The sequence below is a fragment of the Fukomys damarensis genome, unplaced genomic scaffold (assembly GCF_012274545.1).
Source record: "Fukomys damarensis isolate Sample0158 unplaced genomic scaffold, DMR_v1.0_HiC HiC_scaffold_9, whole genome shotgun sequence".
Classification (NCBI taxonomy): Eukaryota; Metazoa; Chordata; class Mammalia; order Rodentia; family Bathyergidae; genus Fukomys; species Fukomys damarensis.
In genome coordinates, this window is record NW_022900921.1 from 24948065 (window position 1) to 24958972 (window position 10908).

General features: G+C 44.1%; 1 long non-coding RNA gene across 1 annotated transcript in view; it reads left to right on the top strand.

Moving 5' to 3' along the window:
• Positions 1 to 10681, top strand: part of LOC104860852 — a 46285-nt gene extending 35604 nt beyond the window's left edge. Inside the window, exon 3 of the long non-coding RNA XR_779814.2 lies at positions 10592 to 10681. This is a non-coding gene — a long non-coding RNA (uncharacterized LOC104860852). The remainder of the gene's footprint in view (positions 1 to 10591) is intronic.
• The last annotated feature ends 227 nt before the right edge of the window (positions 10682 to 10908 follow it).

Consider the following 10908-nt stretch of genomic DNA (forward strand, 5'->3'; position numbering starts at 1 on the left):
TCTGGAGTCCTGAGAGTCTAAGGTCAAGGCCCTGGCATTTGAAGCTGCTTTCTGCCACAAAATGGTGCTTGTTGCTGTGTTCTCCTTTGGTAGATGGATGGAAAGGCCAGCGGTGCCTAAGCCAGCTCGCCCAGCCCTTGCATGATAAGACACTAACCCATTCATTTGCATACTGCCCTCATTTCTTAAATACTTCCTGAAAGATGCTCCTTCTTAATACCACCACAATAGAGAATGTGTTTCAACATGAATTTTGGAGGGAACATAAACTATAGCAAATACTTTTTAAAAAGCAATTATTTTTTGATTCGAATACTATCTTGAAGAGTCCACAGATAGAGCATTTCCTTCAGGCACAAGTGGATCTGGAGGTCCAGATGTAACACCAAGGCTTCCTCTCTCCCTGTCTGTGGGTGCTACTTCACGTTAGCACCATGATGACTCTGGGTTCTGTCAGCTAAGCAGACTCTGTAGAGACAGTGTCTTTTCCAATAATGCCAGCAGCAGTTGAGGGGCTGATTTTCATTAGCTTGGGTTGGGCTGTGCACTATCCTTAAACCAGTTACCATGTGGCCAGGAGGTGGGGTGCTCTGATTGACTGCAATTGCATCCCATGGCCGTCCTTGCATTCAAGACCAGAGGTCAGACCCACTAAAATACGAATCCTAAAAAAGGAGGAAGATTGGCTCCCCAAGAAAAGTTGGATGCTGTTAAAAGGATATACAGGAGCAGATGCTGATGAAGCAGATATCACAGAATGTCTGTGGCAATTTACAACTTGAAAAGGGCTTATTAAAAGACAGTAATTTCGCTGTTAGATTGCTTCCTAGTAGAAGGGAATGAATGTGTTTGTGTGTGTGTGCGTGCGTGTGTGTGTGTGTATGTGTGTCACTTTGTAGGAAAACATATTCTATTAAAATCAAGTCAATGGAGGGCTCTTTTGGTGAATAAAGTGGAGAACAAAGTCTTGATTTTTGTCAAAAATAAATGCATTTGGAGATTCTTAAAGTTCAGAGTATTATCTTTCTCATACGATCTTTGGGGAACAGAATGAACAAAAAAATGCTAATTCACACATATAAATTATGCTCAGGAATACTACCATTAAACATCCCTTGAAAGAGAGACTATGGCAAGGTCCTTCTGTCCCTGGGCACCTGGGCTCCCAAAGCTTTCCATAAGAATTATTCCAGCCAGTTGTTCTGGCTGTGGTCCAGTGATACTTGCTACACACACACACACTCTCTCAAATTCCTCTCCAATTTCCTGTGGAATTCTTCCTTTCATTCTTTCCTTTTATCTTTTTGAAATTTTTAAAATTCTTTTTTCAGCCTGGATCGATTTCCTGGCTACTTATAAGAGCTGTGTGCCACCCAGAGGTGGTTAGGATTTTCAAAGACAGAGGCGTTTTGCCTTCTGTGCCCTGCTTTCTCTGGTTAACTTGAATGTAAAGTGCAAAGTGACCAGACTCCGAGTTTGACTCAAGCGCCGCCATGTCTAGAGAATGGCAGTAGCAGTTAGAATATTTTGCAACTAACAAAAACACCAAAATCGAAGCAAAACAAACAAAGCCCCCATGTTATAGGAATTTTCTGGCTCATATAACTTGAACGTCTAGAAATTCTGGTAACACTTTAGGCAGTTTGATCAGGTTTGATCCTCTTTGTTCACTGAGGTAACCTGCATACTTTGAACAGTGTCTGGAAAAATAACTATTTTTTGAGTATGCAATTATTTCAACTTTGCCTTTCTCTGTGGATTGATCTCAGCCAGTACATAGCAACGAATGATGAGGTCATGTTTTTATCTCTCTCTCTTTGTCCTTCACTTATCTGTCTGCTACCCCTCTCTCAAGAGTGCAGTGCTCACACTTGCATTATTGTCTAACTAAACCCTCAGAAAATAAACAAAGGCCAGGTCCTCCAGTCTTTTAAAAGAGAAAGAAACCAAGTCCAGAACTCTGAGAGCATCTGTCTTGGAACAGTCCTTTCACTTTCCCAGGAAAGGCCCCGGGCAGATACATTTCTCCCTTTAATTTCCCAGCCCCATAACTTCCGTTAACATTCCGCATGAGCAGCTGCCTTCCAGCCAGCTGGATGGGAGTGAAGTTCACTCACTCCTCCTGCTGGTTTATGTATTCTCAAATCCACAGCCCAACCCTTTCAAAGAATAACTGCTGTCAGTTTGTGAAAACAGAACACATGGCAGCTTGACCACTCCACTGCGAGACCTGAGGATCAGTCCTGCCCTGGGGGAAGCACTGAGGTTCCCCCAGGTCCTCCTCCCACCCAGGCCAGTTCTCTGCAACACTAGTGGGCTCTTCCAACTGCTGCTGTTCTTGATTTCAGTCTTCCCTGCTATGGAGCATCCAACCCCGAAGTCACTCTACCTTTTCTTACATGACTAAATGCACCTCGATGGTGGGTTAACTAGATTTCTGGTTCTTTATTTCAAACATTTAATTGGGTTTGTACTCTTATTTAACATGTCTGGGTCTCTTGGCTGAACTTCTTGCAAGGCAGGCGGCAGAACCACTGAGCTAAATCCCTGGCCCTAGGCTGAACTTCTTGATGGAGGAATAAGGGTGTTCCCAATTCTCCTGCCTGCATGGACTGGAGATTAAGGAAACAGCTCTGAAGATACTGTCAGGCCTGGGCAAACTTCTGATTGACTCTGACCCAGACTAAAAGTGAGAAAGAGGCATAAGCAGAACCCAGTGAAAATGATCTGGGTTGAACTTCCATAGGAACCCAGAACCGAAGGCAGTGTGTGGTAGAACTTGCATAACTGCCAGAGTTTTTCCAATGGGCCTGTCTTACTGGGCTGAGAATCTGTCAAGGCTGGCCAGAGATAATGTAAGAGAAAAGTTGGGGTTTCTCCAGCATGGACATTGAATTTTTAATAGTAGTCTGAGCCAGGGCTACAGACTCACAGGCAGGTGCCATTGAGGCATGCCACACTACCTGACTCTGCAAACCCAAACAATAAGAAGACATCATTAGCAACTCGATGTCCAGAGCCATTCCTTCTTTTTGATCCCCATAACTAATTGTTATCCTTCTAGGTAAGATGAGACATTCACAGATGTAACAAAGCCAGCATAGAAAGATAATTCTATAGATGACAGAAAGAGAGCTGTGAAAGAGCTTCTGTTTTACCAAACCTGAAGTGTGGCAGAGACCAATGTCAAGACTCATATTTAAGGGCCGGGGATTTAGCTCAGCGGTTCAGTGGCCTGCCTTGCAAGCTCAAGGACCTAAGTTCAATCCCCAGTACCAAAAAAAAAGACTCATATTTAGATCCATATTAGATCCTATATTGTGAAACAATTCATGAATTAATCCACATCACTTTTCCACTTTCCTGGGAAAAAAGCCTGCCTTTAACTTCCTTCTTTCTGTTATTTCTAACTCTTAGGGTCTTATTTTTCAAAGCTCCTCCAGATCTTATCTGTAGTTGCTACAGCTTTGTAGAACTGTTCCCTGCAACTTTGAGCTGTGTCCTCTTACGATAATGCCTTCCAGTCCTGGGACCCACTTAAGTGACAGAATGGGAACTGTAGTCCCAATAGCTACTGATAGGATTTGAAACTCCATGAACTGGGAGACAGATAGATGCCCCACTGGGCTTTTGGGTAGGGTTTACCTCTGAGCAGGAAGTGGCATGCTGCAATCACTGGCTGTGGGATGAACCTTTGAGCCTTCTGTAGACCCTGATCCTCATGGCTCCCTGTGCTCTATTGCTTACTTACCAGTTTTGAAGTGCTAGGACATCAGGGCTCTGCTCTCTGCAGGCTTTTTTGTTGTTGTTTGTTTGTTTCAAGATTTTTATCACAGCTAATGACTTTTATCAGGAGTAGACATATGGATAGTTTGAATGTTGTTGGATTTTTTTATATTAATTTTTTTCTCTCCTTTCCCCTTCCCCCCAGCCTTCTGTGAATATTGGATATGGAACCAATTATCCTAGGTTGCAGTAATTACTTTTATATAACTAGAGATGGGAACTTGTGAATCAATTCCATACCCATTAGCAATGTATGCTTGAGCCAAGATATTTTTTCTTTTCTTTTTTTAACAGGACTGGACAATGTTGAATCTTAAAAAAAAAAATCGTCAACACTTTTTTTTTAAGCTGACAGCACATTCCATCCACTCTTCAGCATAGAACTAATGAAGATATAAGTGTAAGAAAACCTATAATTGAATCCAGCACGTAGCAGGCATAGTTGAACACAAAACACACCCAGCTGAAATTGCATGTGCTAGTGGGCTAATCCTCTGGGGCAGCCAGCACAAGGAAATATTTCTGGATTGTGTCTCAGGCAGCCTTTTCTATCCACGTCGCCAAAATAAAGTACAAATGGCCCTTTTCTTGGGCAAAGAGGCCGGCTCTGTCAGGGAACACCCAGAGTGACTTTGATAAAGTTGCCCATTGATTACTTAAAGGGCAGGGATTAGAAAAAAATCCCTCTGAGAAGTGGAGGTGTTTGGGACTTTTGTTCCATTTCTCCTGCCAGTGTTTCTCAGCTCCCTGCATGGTGGTGGGAGGTGCTTTTGTCCTCCACCTAGGACTGGGGCAGTCCCTCAGGGACATGCCAACATGTGTCTTTTGGTCTAGTTCTCCAGGGTTCAGGGCAAGCCCCATCGATCCTGATGCGCAATTGGGGGCACCCTCTAATGTGAGGGTCCAAGTGGGAGGGAGAAAAGGGTGAAATGTGTTTTCCTTTTAAAATTCCTCATTGATGATTCACAGCCAGGTGTCCCCAGCACCCCAGCTGCTCCGTCTTCTTTGTCATTCCCTGGGATGAGCTCTGCTGATGTCCAGTCCTTAGCTCCCTGACTGGAGAGGGAAAGAGCAGAGTGGCCCCCAGAAAGCACACTTCAAAACTGACATGGCCAAAAGAAACCACGGTGTGTGCTTAAGCAGGCCCCTCCAATCAGCAGACTGTAGCTGGATCCTTAGTTTATCGAGCACGCTGTCAAGCATGGCTGTGTCATTTCCCCAGTACTCGCCACTCCGCACTGGTCTGCTATTCCACCAAACATTTTATTTAGTTATTAAGGTTTTCTGCCTGGCACTTTTTGAGTTTGGGCCCCCATCTAGCAAAGGTCATGGACAGGGGTGCTGTGCTCACATGTGGAGACTGGTGGATTTATGCAGTGACACCCACTCTCCAGCCTCCTCAAAGCCCCTCCACAGTGCCTTGGGCTGAGGGTGAGCTCAGCTGCACGACTGCTTAATCCAAGGCAATGGCATTCTGCCCCTCGCTGGTGAAAGGCAGCATGGCCTAGAAGAATAGAACCACGTGTGCTGCCCAGGCCTGTCCTCAGCTTGGAGGCTTGTGTTGGAGCTGAAGAAAAGGCCCTGGTGTCTGCTGAGCAGGCAGCCTGCATCTGGACACCGGGCCCTTTCAGCTGTTGTGAGTCCTAGTTGGAAGAGGCATTCCAGGGACATTCCTTCTGTCTGGAGCAGGGACTTGGCCTGAACCTTGAACCTAAAAACCAGAACAAATGGCACCAGTTTGCTAAACCTTGAACCAAATCCATTTTTTTTTTTTAAATATCACTGAGAACCAAACGCAAGTTCTGGGGTTGGTTGGGTTTGTTTTCCCACCAGAGAGGAGTTGGGGAACAAGGCTGACGTGGGTCTGGACTGGTCTGTGTCCTCAAGTGACTGGCGGCTCATGAAGAAGACCTCAGTATGGTCCTTGGAGTCAGGTAGTTCACAGGCAGAAAGACACTAGAAGACAGGGCAAGGTCTGCAGAAGTTACACTAGCTCAGCTGAAGGTTTGAGAAGTAGAAGTGGCAGCCTCTGTCCTGAAAAGGAGGCCACATCATGATTCTGCTTCTCGGTGCATGTACTGTCTAGCGTGTGTGGCCCAGTGCTGTCATAGGGCTTCAGTGATGACAAGGTGCATGCATCAATGCAGGAACAGTAGGGACCTTATGAGATCAGGTATCAATGAATTTTTCCAAGGCTTTAAAGAGCACTCTAGTCAGCCAGTGGGAGTTTAATTAGTCCCTGATACCACACTGAGGCACACCCTAAAGAGGTGACAAAGGCATAGCCCTTGCTCTCTCAGTATTTGTGGGGTGACATCACACTGTACTGAGGAGAAATCTGCAGTAGTGTACCCCCAGAAATCACGCCCACTGGAACCTCAGCAAGTAACCTACTCTGTAGCTATAATTAGTTAAGGATCTCAAGATGTAGTCAGCATGGATTTAGGGTGGGCTTTAAATCCAATGACTGGTGTCCTTTTAATGAGAGGACACAGAGATTCAAAGGGAAGAAGGCCATGTGAGGATGGAGGCAGTGACTGGAGTGATACCAAGGAAAGCCAGGGACCACCAGGAGTTAGGAGAGTCTAGGAAGGAACCTTCCTGGGAGGATTTGGAGAAAGCATGGGCTGCTGATGACTTCAGACTTCTGATGCCCTGGACTATGGAGAAATAAATATCTGTCATTTGAAGCCACTCCAGGACAGGACTACAGAAGCCCCCGAGATGATGCAGGGGGCTTGCCATAGGTTCCTGCCTTTTGGAGGAATGGGTTTAATGTCTGCCGCATAATTGACCACAGCTATGTCATGTGACCTCACTACCCTGGTCCTCCATGGCTGGACAGGGAAAGGCATCCATGAGGTACCTGGTCGCTCTGGGTTGGGATTGGGGGCCCTTCTACCACTCTGTGATTTGAAGGAAGGACACATGTCCCAGAGAGAGGTTGGTGGGCGCTGAGGCAGAAGCTATGAAGTGGACATCACAAGCAGGCAGACTTGGAGAAGCAGCAAACTGCTCTAATGGGGGCAGGGGGAGGTGAGAGGGAGAGGGAATCTGCTGTTGAATGCTGGGAACAGCAGCTTTCAGTTCAATTGATTGCTGAATGTGAGCAGGTGCATGGACCTCTCTGAGGTGACAGTTCCCTAACACAGGCTGAGGTAGAAAGGAAACCAAGTCCAGTGGGAATTAACCAAAATGCCAGCAATGGCTAAGGAAAGTGGGGCAGCTGAGAGACTGCAAGGGATTCTGGAATGTCTGTTTTATGTAAAAAAAAAAATCTGTGGATTTTGATAAGAAAATCAAGTTAGAGCTTATAAGCTATGTATTTGCGTTCTCTAGACTTGCTTATATGTTTGAAGTATTTTATATTAAAACTTTATTTTGAAAAAAAACTTGGAAAGAGGAATGTTAGACTTAAAAAAGGATGATTTTCTATGTCAATTAAGCCTTTTATAGCACATGTGATTTACCCTGTGTAAATGGGAATTTGGGTTTTGAAATACATCTTGAATTTGAGTTATCATATAAACACATCATCAATATAAAGGTTGAAATTGCTTTTTCCCCTAAGAGGAGCCAAATATTTAACTTATGGGAAGAGTGCAGATTCTTGAAGTATTTGACCCTGTGTAGAACTTTCTTCATAGGATGATTCTGCTTTGAGACCTTCCTTAGTGGAATATTTTTAATTTTTTTCCTCCAGAGCCAGTTTATTTCTCAAGGTTGTTCCCCACTGAATTTAAACAGGAGTACTTGTGCAATCATTGCCCATAGCAAGACTCCATCCTTGAGGTTTGTAGCCAACATGGGGATTGTTTTCTGGTTTCAGAACAACCCACGTCACAAGAGGCCACTGTATGCTTAGCTCTTGTACATTGAAGTTGTGTAATTGTTCCCAGATCTTGCTCCCAGGGTTCTGCATATACTCTTGGTAATGTTCTATGGGCTTTAGGGGTGAGGTAGGGCACTGAGTTCATGCTCGGCAAGTCAGGCAAGCTCTAATTTGCTTCTAAGATGGTTGAGGTGCAAGGGAGCACTATTTATGGAGCCTTGAACCCCTTCATTATGAGCCAATGCTGTTCATTTTTTGGGTGTCTGTGGAGGTATATAATTACCCTTCCTTTGGCTATGAACTTTTGGTGTATGGAGAGGCCACACACCCGAAGACCTCCTACAACTAGCAGTGCCTTTCTGATTTCTTAGAGGAGAGTTTTGGTGATCTCAGTCAGTCCTCTGGGACTTGACCTGGGCAAGAACAAAGGACCCCAAGTAGGCTAATTGTGACACAGGGGAACTTCTGCAGCCAGAGATGGGCTTTCAGGTCTTGGGCTTTTCCCATTATTTGAATGAACCACCCTTTTTTACCTTTTAGCAATAAGAGTGTCCATGTCAAAATGTCACCATGTAAATGAAAGCTCTCCCTACTTAAAGCTGGAACAATTTGAACAAGAAAACAAATAAAGTAATAAAGCATTATAGCTCAAAGTGTATATCCAGGAGCCTACACTGATATAGATAGATGATTGATGAATAGGAGAGAAGAGACAAGTCCCATTTGCAGAACAATTCTAAATAATTTGTGTAGCCATGCAGAGTAAAGGAAGTGGAGCACACCATCTTACTCCAAAGCATGTTGTGTGACTGTCACAGAATGGATTTAAACAAACCTAGATGGCTCATCCTATCACACTGAGGCTATGTGGTATGCACTATTTTATATGTGGCCTGTCACTGGCTGAAGTTAGATGGCATATGACCGACCATATTAGAGACATTCTTCCTCAAGGTGAGATCTTCCTCACACATTTTCTGGGATGCTACCTTTTGCAACTTGTTCCTTAGGCTCTATATGTCCCAGCTTTTTACAGTGGGGGGAGCTTTGGGCTGTAGGTCCTTTTAGGTCAAGGTCCTTGAAGAGCACCCTGTGGAGGAGAAGACCTGTGTGGTGTGTTAGGGTTGTGCAGTCCTATATGACCGACCTGTGCGGCCACTGAGGACTTCAAATGTGGCTGACTGAGAGGATCAGGGAGCTCACAAAATAGACCAGATTTTATAGCCCCAATGCTGGTCTCCACAAAAGAATGTAAACTACCTCATTAATGATTTTATATTGATTGTGTATTGGATTGATAGTATTTGGATGTATTGGCTTAAATAAAATATATAATCATTGTTAATGTCACCCATTTGTTTTTATTTTTTAAAAATGCACCTACTAAGACTTTTAAAATTACAGTCATCCTGTCAGTATCCATGGGGCTGGGTTTCAGGACCCTAGAAGACAGCAATATTTGAGGATGCTCAGGTCTCTTCCATGAGATGACAAAGTGTTTGCACATAGCCTGTGCATATTCCTCCTATACACTTTCAGTCATCTCTGCAGTACTTATAATGCCCAATATAATGTGAATTTCATGTAGTTATTACATTGTTTTTTAGGGACTAATGAACAGTAACAGAGTTTGGATGTGTTTGGTACTGATAAGATTTTTTTTTAAATTTTGCATCTTGGCTTCGTTGAATCCATAGGTATGGCATCAGTAGATCTCAAGGGCTGACTATAGGTGATTTTTATTGGATTTCTACAGGACAGTGGTGCTTTGAAGGAAAGGGATTGGGGTCAATTATGTAGTCTCAGAGTCTTGAATGTTCACCATTTCCTGAAGAATTAAAGGGCACAGGTGAACATTCAAGACCCTGAGAAGTCCTGCAGGAAAGGATCTGTTTAACCCCAGGGCATGGTCAGGATAGGGAAGGGAAAATATAAATATTCGATTGGCTTTTCTCATAACCCACTTCTCCATATTGCTCCAGTCCTGTACAAACATCTCCATTCTCAGTGATGTTTCTGATCACTGTCTTTAAAGCAATGTTCTCATGCTAAGGACACTCCATCATATCATTTTGCTTTATTTTTCTTCACATCCTTTCCTCCTGGCTAAAATTAATTATGTACATCTGTCAGGGTCCTTGTAGGAAAAAGGTGGCTCTGAAAATGGCTGATTTGAGGAATTCAGTGAAGGACTATTTATAGAGGTGGGGCAGGGTTGAGGGAAACAATAGGCATCTATTGAACCCTGGTGCTGGACTCAGCTGAGAGCTGCCATCATTCCTGACCTTGAAGGGGCAAGTGTAGGAGGAAGTCATCAGTACCCAGAAAGGGAAGTTGGGCAGAGGAGGCTTCCTGAGAGGATCGAGGGGTGGGATGCACAAGTCAGGGGACACAGTCCACCTGCAGCAAGCTTGCAGGAAGGGTACTGGGGAGAATTAGTATGAAAACCTTCCTGACCCCAGTTCTGGATCTCATGCCAATTGTTCCCTGTCTAAATCCTCCAGAAGTCAGAGGGGAAGGAGTCTGCTCAAGTAATCCATCTGGACCACGGTTGATTCCCCCACCCCCACCCCCAGAACAGTAGCTGAAAAAGTACAGGGATGTTGTTGATTTGCTTAGCACATATGTGCTTAATACCTATTTGCTGAATAAGCAAATGAGTACATCCTGCTATCATGGTTGGGTATGATATGTGAGTGTCACCCAAGGGTTCATATCTTGAAAGCATGGCCCTCAGTGTGCAGTGTTGGGAAGTGATGGGACCTTTAAGAGGTGGACCTACAGGGAGGTGGTTAGGTTATTGGGACCCATCCCCAAAGGAATAGCAGAGAATAAGAGAATTCTTCTTGGAACTGGTTAATTATTGTGAGAGGGAATGTTATAAAAGATCAAGACTGTGCTCTTCCTGCTATCTGATTTACTGTCTCACTATTCTCTCTCTCTTTCTCTCTCTCCCTTCTTCCCTCCCTCCAGATGCCACCTCTAAATTGTGATGCAGCCTAGAAGGTCCTCACCAAAGGCCTGAGCAATGGGGCTGACCCTGGACTCTCAGCTTCCAAAACTGTAAGCTAAATAAACCTCTTTTCTTTGTAAAGTACCCAGACTTAAGTATTTTGTTGCAGAAGGGAGAAATGGACCAAGACAGTTGATTGTGTTCAAAAGCCAAAGGCACTGAGGTCTTAAGTGCTAGTAATCTTAGGTAACAGAGTTAATCTATATGTCTTTTGGTTTTTTTTTTTTAGCAAACTCCTTATTGGAGTATAGCATGCATGTGTGTGTATATATATATA